Source organism: Balaenoptera borealis (assembly GCF_965194805.1).
Source record: "Balaenoptera borealis genome assembly, chromosome: 16".
Classification (NCBI taxonomy): Eukaryota; Metazoa; Chordata; class Mammalia; order Artiodactyla; family Balaenopteridae; genus Balaenoptera; species Balaenoptera borealis.
In genome coordinates, this window is record NC_138872.1 from 57,065,859 (window position 1) to 57,082,011 (window position 16,153).

At 44.0% G+C, this 16,153-nt stretch overlaps 1 pseudogene across 1 annotated transcript; it reads left to right on the forward strand.

Annotated features, from left to right (window-relative positions):
• The first annotated feature begins 480 nt into the window (after positions 1–480).
• On the forward strand, positions 481–14,798 carry LOC309613163 (small nuclear ribonucleoprotein Sm D2 pseudogene; annotated as a pseudogene). Its single transcript has 2 exons — positions 481–595; positions 5,346–14,798. The product of its transcript is annotated as a small nuclear ribonucleoprotein Sm D2 pseudogene (transcript).
• The last annotated feature ends 1,355 nt before the right edge of the window (positions 14,799–16,153 follow it).

Genomic DNA, 16,153 nt, shown 5'->3' on the forward strand with positions numbered 1-16,153 from the left:
AAACCGTTCATTATAATCCCCAAACTGTCACATCGCTCCCCTAATGAGGGTGTACATCTTTGGCAGCCTCGGGACAGTAGTAACTTATTTCATGACAAATTCTGGGAGTTTTATGTGCCTGCTCCATAAAAAAAGAAATGCACCGTTTCCATAGCAATGCGGGGTCTTTTGGGCAGCCCCGTTGTGACAGCGAAAGCCCCCGTATTCTTCTGGGAACTGTTCTTTTTGTTTTTCCTGGAAGCTCTTAAATTGTCCCCCATTTCGGAGAGGACCAAATGGCACAATCCCAGGTTTTGCCAACCTGCTGATTCAGCTTCAAAAGTCTCAAAAGCAGTCAGAGCATCCATTACAGACCCTGGCAAATCTGAAGATGAGGCTCGTCTCTCCTCTTGGATTAGAATAGAGACAAAGCATTGCAGGGAATAACACTTTTAAACGGCTGGCGATACCTGATCATGTTGATCCGTGGCTTATGGAGCTATGACGGAAATGGGCTGGGGGCCAGAAAAACCCAGTTCTTGTGCCAGTTCTGCCACCAACCCTGGGCAAACAGTACACGCTCCAGAGCCTTGCTTTGGTCATCACACTGACTCGGGTTTGACAGGACCAGCTCACCTCACTGGGTTGTTGAAATGATTAGATGGGACAATATATGTAAAGAATGGTACCAGGCACTTTATAAGCAACCCATAAATGTTAGCTAGTATTTTCCCGTCACCTTGACAGTCAGGTCCAACACGGCCATCCTCCTTCCAACCATCATTCAGTACTAGTAACCTTCCACTTGATCAGTGGGTTTGCATGTAGATAGAGATAAATGCTGGCCCAGCCATGAGCAGGTATAGGGTGGATCTGAAAGCTGTCTGTAACCCGAGAGGCACATGGCTTTATTTACTTCACTCCATTAATCTGTGTGCTATGGCAGCCCCAGCCCAATCCTGGGCTACTGATGAATGTAACAGGGGTCTGGTTATGTTCTATTTGGCAGCCCAAGCAGTAACACTCCAGTCCTTTCCTGGATGTGAAAAGTGCACCAAAATGTGAAACTGTCCACTGAGCACGCACTCAGACTGGAACTAGTGCACCAGACTCGAGGGGAAGAGACCTTTATCAAGTCCAATTCAGACTATGGGGTGAGAGCTGTTTAAATCCCCTCTGCCCTTGTTTGCCCATCGACAAAATGGGACGGTTGTTCCTTGCCTTATACTTATATTTACTGCCTACCCTCCCTGCCTTAAGTCCAGACTCTGACCATCTTACCTGGAGCATTTTGACAATTATGGGGTCCCTTCCTCCTTCCTACCCACACTTCCATCCTAGACAGTCCTCCAGAATGTTCTAACGTGCAAATCTGGCTATGTTGCTCCCCAGCTAAAACTCTCCCAATGTTTCCCCCATGAAATTCTGGAAAAGACTCCAGAGGCCTAACCCCCCAGCATCTGGCCCTGACCATCTCTCACCCACCTCTCCCTCTGCGTCCTCCTCTCCCACGGCTTATCCTGCTGCAGCATCCTTGCAGCTCCCTGGGCTCCCCTTCACCCCGGGCCCCTTAACACGCTGCTCCTCACCGCATCTGCACATTAGAACCACCTAGGAAGCTTCTAGAGGTCGCAGAGCCCAACCCCACTTCCTGGAGAGCCTGATGGCATTGGTCTGGGAATCCCAGGTGAAGGTAATTAACAGCCAGGGTTGACGACTGACCCACCACCAGATTGTGATTGCCCTTAAATATGTTGGCGACCTAGACCAATGGGTCTTTGTTTTCTGCTTGCTGTGTTGTTTGACTTTGGGTGCAGAAGTTTGGGTTATTCTGACTCCGTTCATGACAAGAAGCCATCACTGTGCTCGGGCAGATCTCTCTTTTGCTTTCTTCATTTATTCCCTTTATTCCCAGTCCCAATGTCACTCCCCCTCCTTCGGTGATCACGCTCCTGTGTTCACTGTGTATCCTGTCCTTTTTTTGTGGCCCTGTCAGTTGCATTTTTAGGGTTTGCTCACCATTTCAATTGCATATGTGGTCAAGGGCTATGGATTTCATTCTGTGCCTTTCTTCTTTGCACCCAGCGCTATGTTTTTTTTGGGGAGGGGGATTTTGTTTTTTGGTTTTTGGTTTCTTTCAGTACTCTACAAATTATACTTTATTAAGACCAAGTACTATGCTGAGTAAAATTGGGAAGATCTTGATTTCGTTTGACATATAAAAATTGAAATTCCTTTTAACTTTACTTCTTAATGAATTCCACCCTCCCCCCCCAGAAAAATCCCATACATGTGCATACACACACACACACACACACACACACGTACACATACACTTCAAAAACAACATCTAAGTGACCTCTTTGGAAAAGGTTATTGGGGCAGTTTTAGTGATTTTCCTTAAATCACTCACTCCCCTAGAGTATTGTAACTACATCAGTAGAGTCTGCTACGAAAGATGTCCCAGAGCTATGTTTTTAAGAGCATTACGTTGGTACCAAAATTCCTGATCACCATTCTAAAGATTCACAGAAGGACTTCCCTGGTAGTGCAGTGGTTAAGAATCCGCCTGCCAATGCAGGGGACACGGATTCAGTCCCTGGTCTGGGAAGATCCCATGTGCCAGGGAGTAACTAAGCCCGTGCACAACAACTACTGAGCCTGCGCTCTAGAGCCCACGAGCCACAACTACCGAAGCCTGCACACCTAGAGCCCTTGCTCCACAACAAGAGAAGCCACTGCAATGAGAAGCCGGCGCGCCACAGCGAAGAGTAGCCCCCGCTCTCTGCAACTAGAGAAAAGCCCACATGCATCAACGAAGGCCCAACACAGCCAAAAAAAACGATTCACCAAATGCACAATGTGCATCCCCCAGGGACCAGGTCCACTTGGCCTCCAACCCCATCTCACAATGTCAGGGTAAATATCTCTGCGCATAACCTTTAGGAGCTCAGTTGAGAATCTCTTGAAGATACATACCCAGAAATGCATTTGTCAGGAAGTGGGGCATATATGTTTCCATGTTAACTGACCAAGTGTTACCAAACAGTTCTTCAGAATGGCTGCACCAATCCACACTCCCAGGCCAATGTTTCATTTGTCTATTTCAGTATTTGGGGGCTGAGGGTCTGTCTGAGAATCTGATGAGACACTTGGAAACTTTTCTCCAGAAAAAGTAAATATCATAATAATCATTAAAACAATATTTATGTATTAAAATAACAATATTAATATTTATTTATCCAGATACGTGTATTAGTTTATTAAATTTTTGCAACAACTTTTAGAGGTTCGCATTACTATTTTTTAATTGAGATAACATATAACATGCAATTAACCATTTTAAAGTGTACAATTCAGTGGCACTGAATGCATTCACAATGTTGTGTAACCGCCACCTCTCTCTAGTTTCAAAACTTTTTAAATTTAAGTTTTTCAGATTTACTGAGATATAATTGATACATAAAACTGTGTAAGTTGAATGTGTACAATGTGTTGATTTGATACATTTGTAAATTGCAAAATGATTACTAAGATACTACTAGCTACCAACTCCATCTCATCACCCCAGATGAACACTCCATCTTCTTTAAATAATCACTCCCGTTCCCCTTCCTTCACCCCCCAGGGAGAACCAGGAATCCGCTTTCTATCTCTATGGATTTGACAATTCTGGACATTTTATACAAAAGGAATCGTACAATATGTGACCTTTTGTGTCTGGCCTCTTTTACTTAGCATAACATTTTCAAGGTTCATCCACATTGTAGCATGTAACAGTATTTCATTTCTTTTTATGGCTGAATAATATTTCATTTTATGTATACACCACAAAATGAAATAAACATTTAGAGATTTCTATGTGGACATATGTTTTCATTTCCTTAGGAGTGAAATTGTTACATAATAGGGTAATTATATGTTTAACTCTTTGAGGAACCCCCGAACAGTTTTCCACAGTGGCTGTACCATTTTTACACCCCCATCAACAATGTCCAAGAGTTCTAATTTCTTCATATTCTTACCAACACTTGTTACTTTCTGGTTTTATATTGTTGTTATAGCCATCCTAGTGAGTGTGAAGTAGTAGCTCATTGTGGTTTTGATTTGCATTTTCTTTCTGTTTTAATTGAAGTACAGTTGACTTACAATATTATGTTAGTTTCAGGTGTACAGCAAAGTGATTCGATTTTATATGTACACATACCTTTCTTTTGATTCTTTTCCATTATTGTTTATTACAAGATATTGAATGTAGTTCCCTGTGCTACCCAGTAAATCCTTGTTGCTTGTCTATTTTATATATGGTAGTGTGTATCTGTTAATCCTATACTCTTTATTTATCCCTCCCCACCCAATTTGCATTTCCTTACATGACCAGTGACATGGAACATCTTTTCATATGCTTTTTGGCCATTTGTACATCTTCTTTGAAGAAGTACCTATTCAGGTCCAGAGGTAGATATTTCTATTAGCCTCATTTTCTAAGTTAAGGAATTGAGGCCAAACTGGTTTGGGAACCGAGGTGACCAGATAGCAGAGCCAGTGAATAAGAATGCCGCACTTTGCATTAGATTTGTGGGAAGGGAGTTACTGAACACCCTCCACCGAGATTCCATAGACTTCACATTCAGAATTCTGCCTGGGACGGTGAGTCTAGTACAAGATGAGGCATGTGATTCTCAGTATAAGCTCGGACAAATGAATGAAGCAACTACAAGTCCCTTCAGAGCTTCCTTTGCCTCAAAAAAAACAACTTTATCACACAAGAATTCATAATTCAGCCTCAGATTCTGGGTGCACCCCAGGACAGCTCCAGAACATCCCCTACCCTCTGCAAACTGAGGCCGCCTGCCTAGTGCCTTAAGGGCAGCCAGTGGAAGCCTGGATGTCTAGTCAGGGTTGTTATTACATCTGGATCAATTCTTAATCTTTCAGTTTAGCTTTGAGCTGCTTGGTGACCTCTGACAGATCAGGTATAAATCATTCCACCCTGCCCAGGTAAGAGGCATCTCGCGAGCTGTGGCCCTGTGATATTTGAGATTTTCTTGGAGGCCAGACCTCTTCTAAAGGTGGTGTGTGGTTCTCAGCCATGACCAGTTCAAAGGCAGGCAGATTCCGTGGCTTTAGTGAAAGGTGAAATCAACAACAGCGTGTCAACTCTGTCTTTGCTCCAGGTAGAAAGAGGCCATGCATTGCATCCTTTGACAAAGTATCTCAGTGCTGGGAGTCACTCTCTGGGACGCCATGAGGCTGATCTACATTATTGATCTAGTTCAGAATTTGTACTTTTAGAATTCAGGGAAGCAGGCAGTGAAAAGTGAAAAGAGGACAAAGCAACGCAGAGGAGACAGTAGCGACTTGAGAGCGCGGCCGCCACTGCTGCCTCCTCAACAAGCCCAAGAGTGCGATGACCCCGGCGTAGCCGCCGAAGCGGGAGGAGGAGGAGTTTCACACGCGGCCACTCCCCGTGCTCACCCAGTCGGTCAAGAACAACACCCAAGTGCTCAACTGCCGCCACAAGAAGCTCCTGGGCCACGTGAAGGCCTTCGACAGGCACTGCAACATGGTGCTGGAGAACGTGAAAGAGTTGTGGACCGAAATCCCCAAGAATGGTACGGGCAAGAAGAAGTCCAAGCCAGTCAACAAGGACCACTACATCTCTAAGATGTGCCTGCGGGGGACTCGGTCATTGTGGTCTTGCGGAACCCACTCATGCATGCAAGTAGGGGCCCCCTCCCGGCCGTCAGAACTTGCCCCCTCGTTCTGCGAAGACCTGCCCTTTGTGCTGGGAATAATAAAGTCATGTGTTTTTTCTAAAAAAAAAAAAAAGAAAAAGAAATATTTAGTGATCGCCTCCTATGGGTTAAGAGTGGAATCAACACCATCACATAATAAACCATTTAATCTCTCCAGCCATCCCATGAATTGATTATTATTGTCACCATTATTTTACAGGGAGGAATTTTATTTTTTTTAACTTTTTATCTTATATTGGTGTACAGCAGGTTAACAATGTTGTGATAGTTTCAGGTGCACAGTAAAGCAACTCAGCTATACATATACATGTATCCATTTTCCCCAAAACTCCCCTCTACAGGGAGGAATTTTAGTCCTGACAGTTAAATGGCCTTACTGAGGTCGTGGGCTAGTAAGGGCTGAGTCTAAAATCCAACTCTATCAGACTTTTATTCCTATGCTCTTTCCCATCTCAAAATCTCAATAAGTCTTTATCTTCTGCCTCACCCTTCCCAGGAGTTCCTCTCTCCAAATCCACGTGGAAGAATGGAAAAGTCTTTGTAGCTGAAGAGACCCAAGTTCAAGTATGGCCTGGGCTAATACCTAGGTGCAACCCGCTTCACTTCACTTCATCTGTTTTCTCATTTGCAAAATGGGATTGTTGTGAGGATAGACTAAGTTAAGAGAAATGAGTGCAGCTTGAGAATTGTATCTTCTAGAAAATATCTTTGTTGAGTTACACACATTTTCAAGAAGGTTCTTAAAGATGACACAACTTTAAGACCAAAAAGGTTGCATATTTAGTGGTGAAATTTTAGAAACCAGGGCAGTTCCTTAAGTAGGTCATAAGAAAGCACCTTAAATTACATCTCATGGGTAACCTCACATAATACATGGGCAGACATGTGCTAAGGTTGGCAGAGTCCTAATCACTGAAGAGAAAAGATTCATACTTTGTCTTGTAGGTGATCTAGTATCTCTGGAAAGAAAGCAACTGAAACCTCAGCATTCTATCTGCCAGGACTTGTTACCAATGGAAAAGACAGTATGATTTCTGATTTGTTTATTTTGAAAGTTATTTGATCATTCTGGCTCCCAGGCAAAGAGAAAGCTCTTTTTGGCCAACTAGGGCTAAAAGAACCTGGTGATGGTAAATCTGTCTGCCTGCAAAGTCCCATCAGATCCACAGTTCACATTAAGCAAGATGGAGAGAGGTCAACAGAGCTTCATTTTCTGATGAGAAACCATGACCCAACCTTCATTTTATCTTCTGTTCATAAACCCTTTCTTTTCTCTTGTACCACTTTCTCTTGATTTTTCATATTTGAGTCAATCAGTCAATCAGCAAACCAATCAGCCTGCAGGGAAGTGGTGTTGTATACTAGTAGCAGGAACGGTCGTATTAACAGCAGTGATGGTGGCAGGAATTGTAGTAGTAGTAGTAGCAACATAATAACTTCACTTGAGTGCTTACTATGTGCCAGGCAGCATTCTAATCCTCTAACATTTTAATCTATTTTATTATCCCAGAGGAGCTCATTACTTTTTGCACTGTCACACAGCTGGATAGTGGTGGAGTTGGGTTTGAAGCCGGGTCTGAGTCTAGACCCCTCACTCCTGCCCACCCACTGTGCCTTGCAATCTAAGATGAGTGGATTTGAAGTCAGACTAATGCAAGATCAAATTCTACCATTTCCCAGCAGTGTGACCCCTCTGAGTGTCCTCATCTGCAAAATGGCATTAATAAAACCTACTTTTGCAGGTTGCTGTTAGCATTAGAGTGTACATATATTGCACACGTAGTACCAAGCACTTACCTTATGTGAGGGCCTGCCTCTCCTGTTAGGCTTAATGGGTAAGGGAATAGATTCTGTGGTCAGTATTTGAGGTTCAAATGCTGGAACCACCACGTCTAGGTGCTTAGTGTCTCTGTGCCTCTATTTTCTCGTCTGAAAATGGAGGCATCGTGTAAGTGGGATTACAGGGGGCACGCAATGCAGTAACATCTATAAAGCATTTACCACAGTGTCTGATGAACAAGAAGAGCTCAAGCAACATGCATTGTTGTCAGTATTATCATCTGATCCTCAACGTCCAGGAGAGCACCTGGCTTGACGTATTTGGGTGAATGCGTCTGAATGAACGCTAGGCTCAGCAAGGGTAGCCCGTAACGCACTCCTTTCCAGTTCAGGATTAATGTATGCATTCTGCCCATCTCTCTGGATGCCTCCCTGGTGTTACATTCACCTGGTTCCTCATCTCCCTAGGAAGGTGTCTCCGTGTAGTGCCCCCATGAAGAGGACGCGGCTGTGATGGATGGTTCTGTTGGAACTGCAGGGTGTTGACAAGCGCCAGCTTCATACATCACGGGGCCATCAGGACTGGCACTTTGATAATGTATTATGTGAATACATCATCAGAACGCTGTCACTCCGGTGATGGATTCAGCAACAGATGGGGCTGACGTAAGAAGGAAGGAGAAAAGAGTGTAGGAGGAAGGGAAAACCTCTAGTTGATGAAGAGGAGGTCTTAACAATGAAATACAACGTGTCCCAACCTGTCTGGCTGATAAATGCTAAGAGGGTCCTGGGGGTGGGAAAGATGGCAGGGTACCACAGTGGATGGATGATTAGCCTGAAGACCTGGGGCCTTGGGGTCTAGTCATGACTCATCTCATGACTCCTACTAAGCCCTCGTGACCTTCTCTCATCTACAAAGTGAGTATGCTATGGAGTACTGCTGAAAAGTGAGGTACAGTACTAAAGGGCTTTGCATCAACGATCTTATTTAATCCACGAAATAACCACATGCTATAGGCATTGCTAAAATTATCCTCAATATTCATATAGGAAACTGGAACTTAAAGAGTTTAAATAACCTACCCAAGAACAAGTATAGGGAACAGATTCAAACACCAGCTGTCAGACTTCCAAGCCTATAGGATAAACCACTGTTATTATGACCCAGCCCTTATGTAAATTAAGGGACTCTGCAAAGGCTTGATCTCATTATGACCGGTATACAAGTCCACCCTGAGTACTAACTATTGAACTACAAAGTCCATTGTCCGTGCCTCAGCTTTTTAAAGATGGGCAGACTCTTGAAAACCCTGAATTCTTGAACATTTTTCTCTGCAAATATGAGGAATTCCTATGTCAGCATGCTAGAATGGTATTATTACAATGTCTTAGAATATCATCTTCAGCAAATTCTCCATAGCTTTCATGTCTGGCATTGAATAGCAGTGGCAATGAAGGCAGGACATATTATAGTATTTGAGGGAAATATGTTTACGGTGTTCAAACTCCTCACCTCACCTAGGACTTACACAGCCAACCAGTTTGCGCCTACATGGAACAAGGTCTCGTTTGTCCAGCTGCAATAGTTACCAGACAATAAATAAAATAGAGCAGCCCTCGTGGTGTAGCTACTTGCACATGAAGGACAGGAGTGGCAGAAGGCTGTGTGACCTTCAGGAAAACCATGGAACTTGGAGTCAGAACACTTGGCTTATTGACTCACTAACCTCGTAACTGTAGGCAAAACATTTTTGTTTCTCATCAGTCTCCTAACCTTTAAAAAGGAAATCACTAAGCTGAACTGTCACGAGGTTTCCTCCAATTCTGCATCCTATGATTGTCTGAGAATTAAGCTCTGCACTCACCTCGTTTGCAAACTTCCAGACTAGAACAAAGGCTACCAAAACACTAGTGGAACGAAGTACCTAACCCATCAAGTTGCAGCCACTAGCATGCACAAAGTGAAAGTGCTAACTCCACGGATTTGGATATTCACCCTGTAATGGTGAGATTTAATTTCAGCAGAGAGGTTCCATATCACATAATGGTGTGTCATTGCACTATGTTTTACTTCCCTTAGCAAATAAAGTATACAGGAAAAAAAAAATGAAAATAACATACATTGTTTTATTGTCTTGTGAAATTGCTGGGTTTCAAGCCAATAGAATGCCTTGATGCTCAAGTTCTCCAGGGTGATACAAAGTGCAGTGCATCTCTGTTTGGGAAGCTAAATTTAATAAACAGAGTAATCCCCTGGCAGGCCCTGGCATTTTTCTAATATCCTGATGGTGTCAAGGGAGAAGGGCTTGAGATGTGAAAAATAGCATAAGACCTTACAACCAAGACTTACTAGAAACAGTCGCCCTTTAATTGAGGCATCTGCTTTTTGCATGTTGTGGTGCTGAACCGGAAATCACATTAATTGTGTGTGCATTGTCCACGAGCCTTGGGGTGGGTGTCATGCACAAGTCGTCGTGCTGAACCAGAAGCCTCTAAATCCAGTGTTGCACAGACCAGTCTTAGGACACAAAGATCCCTGTCTTTTCTCAGCTATCAAGACATCCTCATCCTATACCCCTTCAGGGTATTTGAAATACACACTGATAAAAGTTCTGCTAAAACATCTTATCAGGTTACAACAGCAACAGTAATGATCGTCATCATCATCTTGCATTGTATTGTATACAAAACTTATACTTTTTATTATACGTTAGTCCTATAATAATGTATCTGTAGAAAATGTCTCTGGAACTGTCTGTACTAAGTCAGGTTCCCTAGGAGCACAGCCTGAGTTGGAGGATGATTCTTATGCAAGTGATTTATTAATGCAATACTCACAAGGGGAAGGGAGGTAGGGCAGGGAAAAAACCTAGACAAGGGTGAGGAGACCACATTCAGTGTGATCCCATGGGAAGCCTTGAAACACAATGGCACCACCAAGTTGGTTCCACCTTGAGACAAGGGACCATCCTTTTAGTACCACCATCAGTGTCAGTCAGCTGCTGGCTGTGGTCTTCCCAGAGGAAAGGATACCTCTGGGAAAGGAAAGGTGACTCCCCTCAGACCCCAGGCAATTCTCCAAAAGAGGGCAACAGCTGCCACTCACAGGATCTGGGAGATGGGCATACCAGCACGGTAAAGAGAATCCTAACCTGACCCCAAAAGCATCTGTGACACTGTAAGTGCTTCACCCAGATTCTGGGATTCCTTCTACCATTTTCTTACACCCTGTTCCAGTTACTGCTGCAAAAAAAAAGTCACCCCCAAACCTTAGTGGCTTAAGACAAGAGCCATCATTTATTTTGCTCCTGATTCTGCAGCTTGGGCATGGGAGGCTCACCCTGGTTCCATGCAGCGTCAGGCGGGTGACTCAACCAGGAGATCCACTTCCAAGAAGTCTCACTCACATGGTTGGCAAACTAGGGCTGGCTGTCAGCAGGAGCTTCACCAGGGCTGAGGGCTGGAGTACTTGAGTCCCCTCTACATGTCTCCACGTGGCCAGAGCTGCTTTAAAGCATTGTGGCTGGTTCTAAGGGCAAGTGTTCCAAGAGAGAGCTCTCTAACTTCATGTGTCCCAGCCTCGTAAGTCACATAGCATTGCTTCTGCTGTTGTCTAGTCATCGTGGCAGTCACTGTTGCCTCGAGTTAATAGACTACCTGTAGCTCTTCAAGGGGAGCAGTAGAATCCTTGAAGAGTTTAAGGGATGGGAACTACTGCTGTGGCCATTTTGGGGAGATGCGATTTTGGAACATAATCCCCTCACCAACTTCTGTGTGCTTTCTTTTTAATGGCTGACACTTGTGACTCTTTTTGGAGAACTGCAGAGAGATCCAGGAGCGTCCAGGAATGTAGCCCTCCGAGGTCTGGGCAGCAGTATGAAAGCTCCTTGTTGCAATGAGAGGCAAACTCAGAGATGCAATGTACATTCCAGAGCTTCTCTGCAGGATTAGGCCGAGGCTGCGGCTTCACTGAAGTCACACCCTTAGTTGTCGTCCTCCCCACCTTACCCTGCTGCCCCCACTCCTTCTGCCAGGACCATTTCTGTATCATCTGCAGATAAATCCTCATCTCAGAATCTGCTTCTGAGGACCCTCACCTAAGACAACCTCTCTCTTAGGAAGTCATAATACTTTTTCACAAGGTCATTTATCTATTATTTAGACAAGTATCACTTTGTAATTTCCTGTTTCATGTTGTTTCACAAACTTTGAGATCATCATTTATCTTGATGCTTGATTTCCCAAGCACTGGATGGTGCTCTATGTATCTTATTCATCTCCATGTCCTCCCAGTTCTGAAAAATCAGGTGGGAATGAATCCTGTTGAACACTTACGATGGTGCCAGCACTCTTAGCCTCTTGGTGGTCATTTTCCCGCCTAATTCTGAAAACAATCCTTATGAAGAAGCTATTATTGGATCATCCTCATTTTATAAATGAAGACTGTGACGTTCTGAGACAGGGAAATTGTGCTACACCAACTCCAGGAGGAGCCATGAACAGGATATTCTCAGTGAAAGCACTCCCAGGAATTCAGAGAGAATGGTGCCCCCTAGAGGTGGGCAATATATTAGCTCTTCTCAGAGGGACAAAGAAGCTTCCCTGAGATTACTCAGCTGGAGAGTAGCAGGGTGTGGATTTGACTGTCTGCTTCGTTCCGGAGTCCTCACCTTTATACTAAGCCAAGATGCCTTCTGACAGTTAAGATTGGCGAATCATTTTCAATCTCTTTCTTTTGCCCCAAGTCAATTTTTTAAGGTGGTGTGATGATGGAAATATTTTTAATAATAGGAAAATAAATTCCTGGTCACGTGAAAATAGCCTGCTCTATTCTGTAGTCAAAGTCTATGGCAGGAGAAGCCACTGGGGGCGGGGAGGTGATTCTGCATAAGATCCAATGACCTAAGAAGAGGTTATCTTCCAATGAGAGTTGAGTGGAAAGTTACCAGGAAAGGAATCTGGCCCTGGTGAACCAAAGAAAATACAAATTGTCTGCCAAGTGAAGCCACGTTTTTCTTTTCTGATTTTCTAGCTGGCTGCCTCACTCGCTGCTTTTTCTGCAACAAGCACCTCTACAACTGTGATGGTGACGGGGGTGGGAGAGGGGGTGACATGCTCTAGCCTGATGCCTCATCTCAAGTGTCAGCCTCCCAATCTGAAAAACTGAGGTGTCAGTTCCAGAAATTGCTGTTTTCAGAAGTGACATTGTGGGCGCATTGTGTTCTTGACAGAGAAAAGAACCCCGTATGAGTCTCCCAGTGTAACCGACAGGCCATTCCAAGTTATGAAGAGCCTGGGTATTGGAGACAGACAGACCCGGGTTTGATTCCCAGTTCCAACAACCTACCCACCGTGTCACTTAAACCTTGGAAGCCTCAGCTTCCTCTTCTGTAAGATTGGGATTTGTGATGTAAAGGTAAATGGAACAATGGATACTAATCAATTGAGTATGTGGAGCATATTGAGCTATTGTTATTGTTTTTGCTAGTCATCATTGTTGTTAGTCATAAGGCCATTCTAGATTCACAATCATCAGCTGCACTTCTACTTAAATGAAAAGTCCAAATTAATTTGATTTTCCCTTAAACCCTTTTGGCTAGAATTTTTCTTATCCCTAATAACCTCTCATCTTACAATTCTCCTTCCCCCCAGTAAACACACACACACACACACACACACACACACGCCAACTTGCGGGCGTCATTAAATGATATTATCCAAGCCAGTTGTTGGAGTCCACAGTTTTCTCCAGGCAAGTATTACAGCAGCCAGTTAGTGACAGGGCTACAGTTAAAACTGCAAGGAAACGATCACCTGAAAGGCAGCACATGATTATTTTTTTTTGAAATGATTGCAGTGCCTTACATCTCTGTGGTACATTATCATTTATCATATTCCTTTGGCATTCATCATATCACATGACCCTCTCAACATCCTCCGTGGTAGGTACAATTACTAGGCAAAATGACTTGCCCAGGGTCACACAGCCAGCCACGAGGCGGGAGAGCTCAGGCTCAGACCTAATTGCATCTGCTTCCAAACCTGGTGCCCTTTCCACTCTACCTTTTTGCCTGCTAGCATTGTCTGAGCATTTAACTCCTCCCATGGCTGGCTGATTGTAGGGCAGATCAGTAATAACCCAGCAGGTCCCATCAGGCATTGCTGAGTTTAAGATGTTGAAGCAGAAAGAGTTTGGGGGAGAGAGGCAAGTCCTCTCCCCACCGCCACTCCAGGAGCCTGACACACATCCCTGTGCTCAGAGATGTCACCATTAATGTCCTTTCCCCCAGAAGATTCAGGCAGGGGAGCTGGGTAAATTCATCATGGCCCTGAACATAATGTTGATGAATGATCTCATTAACCTGGCAGCCGGTCCCACGTCAGCAGCAGCCCTGATCCTTTGCGCGAAGCCTGGCTCGGCATCCTCCTCTTCCTCCCGCATCCCTAATGATAGTCCCATCCCCACGGCTGAGTCCCCCAGCCCGACCAGGCACTGGGCTATGGTGCCTCTCATAATCACTGCCCTCCCCACACACAAGCCTGAGAGCTGGTTAATATCAACTTCAGTCATATAGAGACACTGAGAAACAGAGGAATTAGATGATTTTTCCAAGTTCCAAGGGGCTTCAATTCACACCTGGCTGACCCCAAAGCCCTGTTCTTGTCTCAACACGGTACCAACTTTTCTAGACTCTTTAGCAGTTTGCAAAGCCCTTCTTATCCATTATCTCATTCAGTCACCCAACCAACCCCATGGGACAGACTTTCTCACAACACGACTTGGTAAGAGACTTGACAAACTGGTTTAAAATGTGTATATAAGGATGAAACTTCAAAAATAGCTAAGGACATTTGGGAGGTTAAAAAAGAGAGAGGAGAGAGGGTGACTCACCCAACCTGTTATTATGACATCTTACAAAAACCATAGTAATATAAACAAGATGGTACTGGCACAAAAACAAATAGGCCAGTGGGACAGAATATATAGTACATGACAGAGAGCTAGAGGAAGAGAGAGAGAGAGAGAGAGAGAGAGTAATTTGACATATGATAAAAGTAGAATCACAAATCTGTGGAGGAAGATAATGGATTACTTTATAAGCATTTAGGCTATTTGGCAATTATTATGCATATAATAAATTTATTTATAGAGAAGGTTGAATCACGACCGCATACCATGCACAAAAACAAGCTCCAAATACATTCAAGCTATGCCTTTCCTATTTAAACAAAAGAAAAATGTAAATAGTTTTGTGACCTCAGGAGATAGAGTGATTTCTTAGGTGGTAGCATGGCTGGAAGAAACCTAGATGTCCATCTCTAGGGAAACAGATAAATCTGGTGTAAGGGATTGTGAAATACCATGAAGCATTCGGAAGTATGATGTAGAGTTACACATGGGAAGAAGGATGGATCTCAAATATAACACTGAGCCAATCAGAAAAGGAGAATTAAAACACAATGCCATTTATGCAAAATTTCAAATACACCCACCCAAAGCAAAATCCAATGATGCACACATATCTAAATAAATATAGGAACACTATAGTGGGAAGTCATACAATTAGACAATATAGAGAGTGCCTGTGAGTTGGGAGAACAAGAGGAGGGTGGGGATGATAAAGGGATGAATAATAAAATAAAATCAGATCAGTGCAAAATCTGATTCTAATAGTATGTCATAGATTGAAAGGGATCAAGTTCATTGTGTGCACATGAAGTACAGGAATCAGGTGATAAAAAGAAGTGGAGGATGGCAGGGGAGACAAGGAAACAAGAAATATTAGATCCTCACCACCCACCTAAAAAAGAAAAGAGACTAAAACTTGGCGGCTCAAGGGTTTAAATAAAGGAAGAACTGAGGCAAAGAAGGAGAACTATTTTCGGGGCAGTTTTAGAAGAGTGTCAGAGAGAATCATACCGGAGGCTTGGGAGTCTATCACTCAAGCTGTACATGACAGGAAAGAGAATGCAGTGACTGTGGGCCAGGTCAGCACACAGGGACCTGCCGGTCTCTGGCTAGATTTATCCCGAGCAAAGCCACTGAGAGAGAAACCAGTGTCCTGGGAAGAAGATTAAAGAAAGCCTCTGGGGCCCATGGAGCTTTCTCCTTCAATTAAGTCAGGTCCATCCATACCCTGAAGCTAAGTCACCTCAAGTTTTTCATATAAGATGGACTTGGAACGCAAATGACCTTGGTTTGCCTCCCTACTCCATCAATTCCTAGACTTGTAATCTTGGACCAATTCTTAGCCTCTCTGAGCAGAATGGAGTTAATCACAGTTGCTACTCCCAAGAGCCATGATGCTTAATTGAGATGATCAATGCAAACATTAACATAGTGCTTGACATGTAGAAAATGTGTGTTCAAAAAATGAGGTTGGGGCGATGGGGTTGGGGGAAGGCTGCAGTTTGCAACTGTTATTTTTTTATTATAATCACAGCCCAGTTGTTCGATGTTCCTGGAAACCCCCTGCGTTAGGTAGGAGGGGTCCTGGATCCGAACCCCCCAGCTTTCCCTCCAATTTTCTGGGAGGTGTTGAACAATCCCCCTTAAACTCATGGGCCTCAGCCTCCTCCGTGGCCAGTGGACTGGCTCCTTCTCTCCTGCAGCCTTGCTGGGCAGCCCTCAGAGT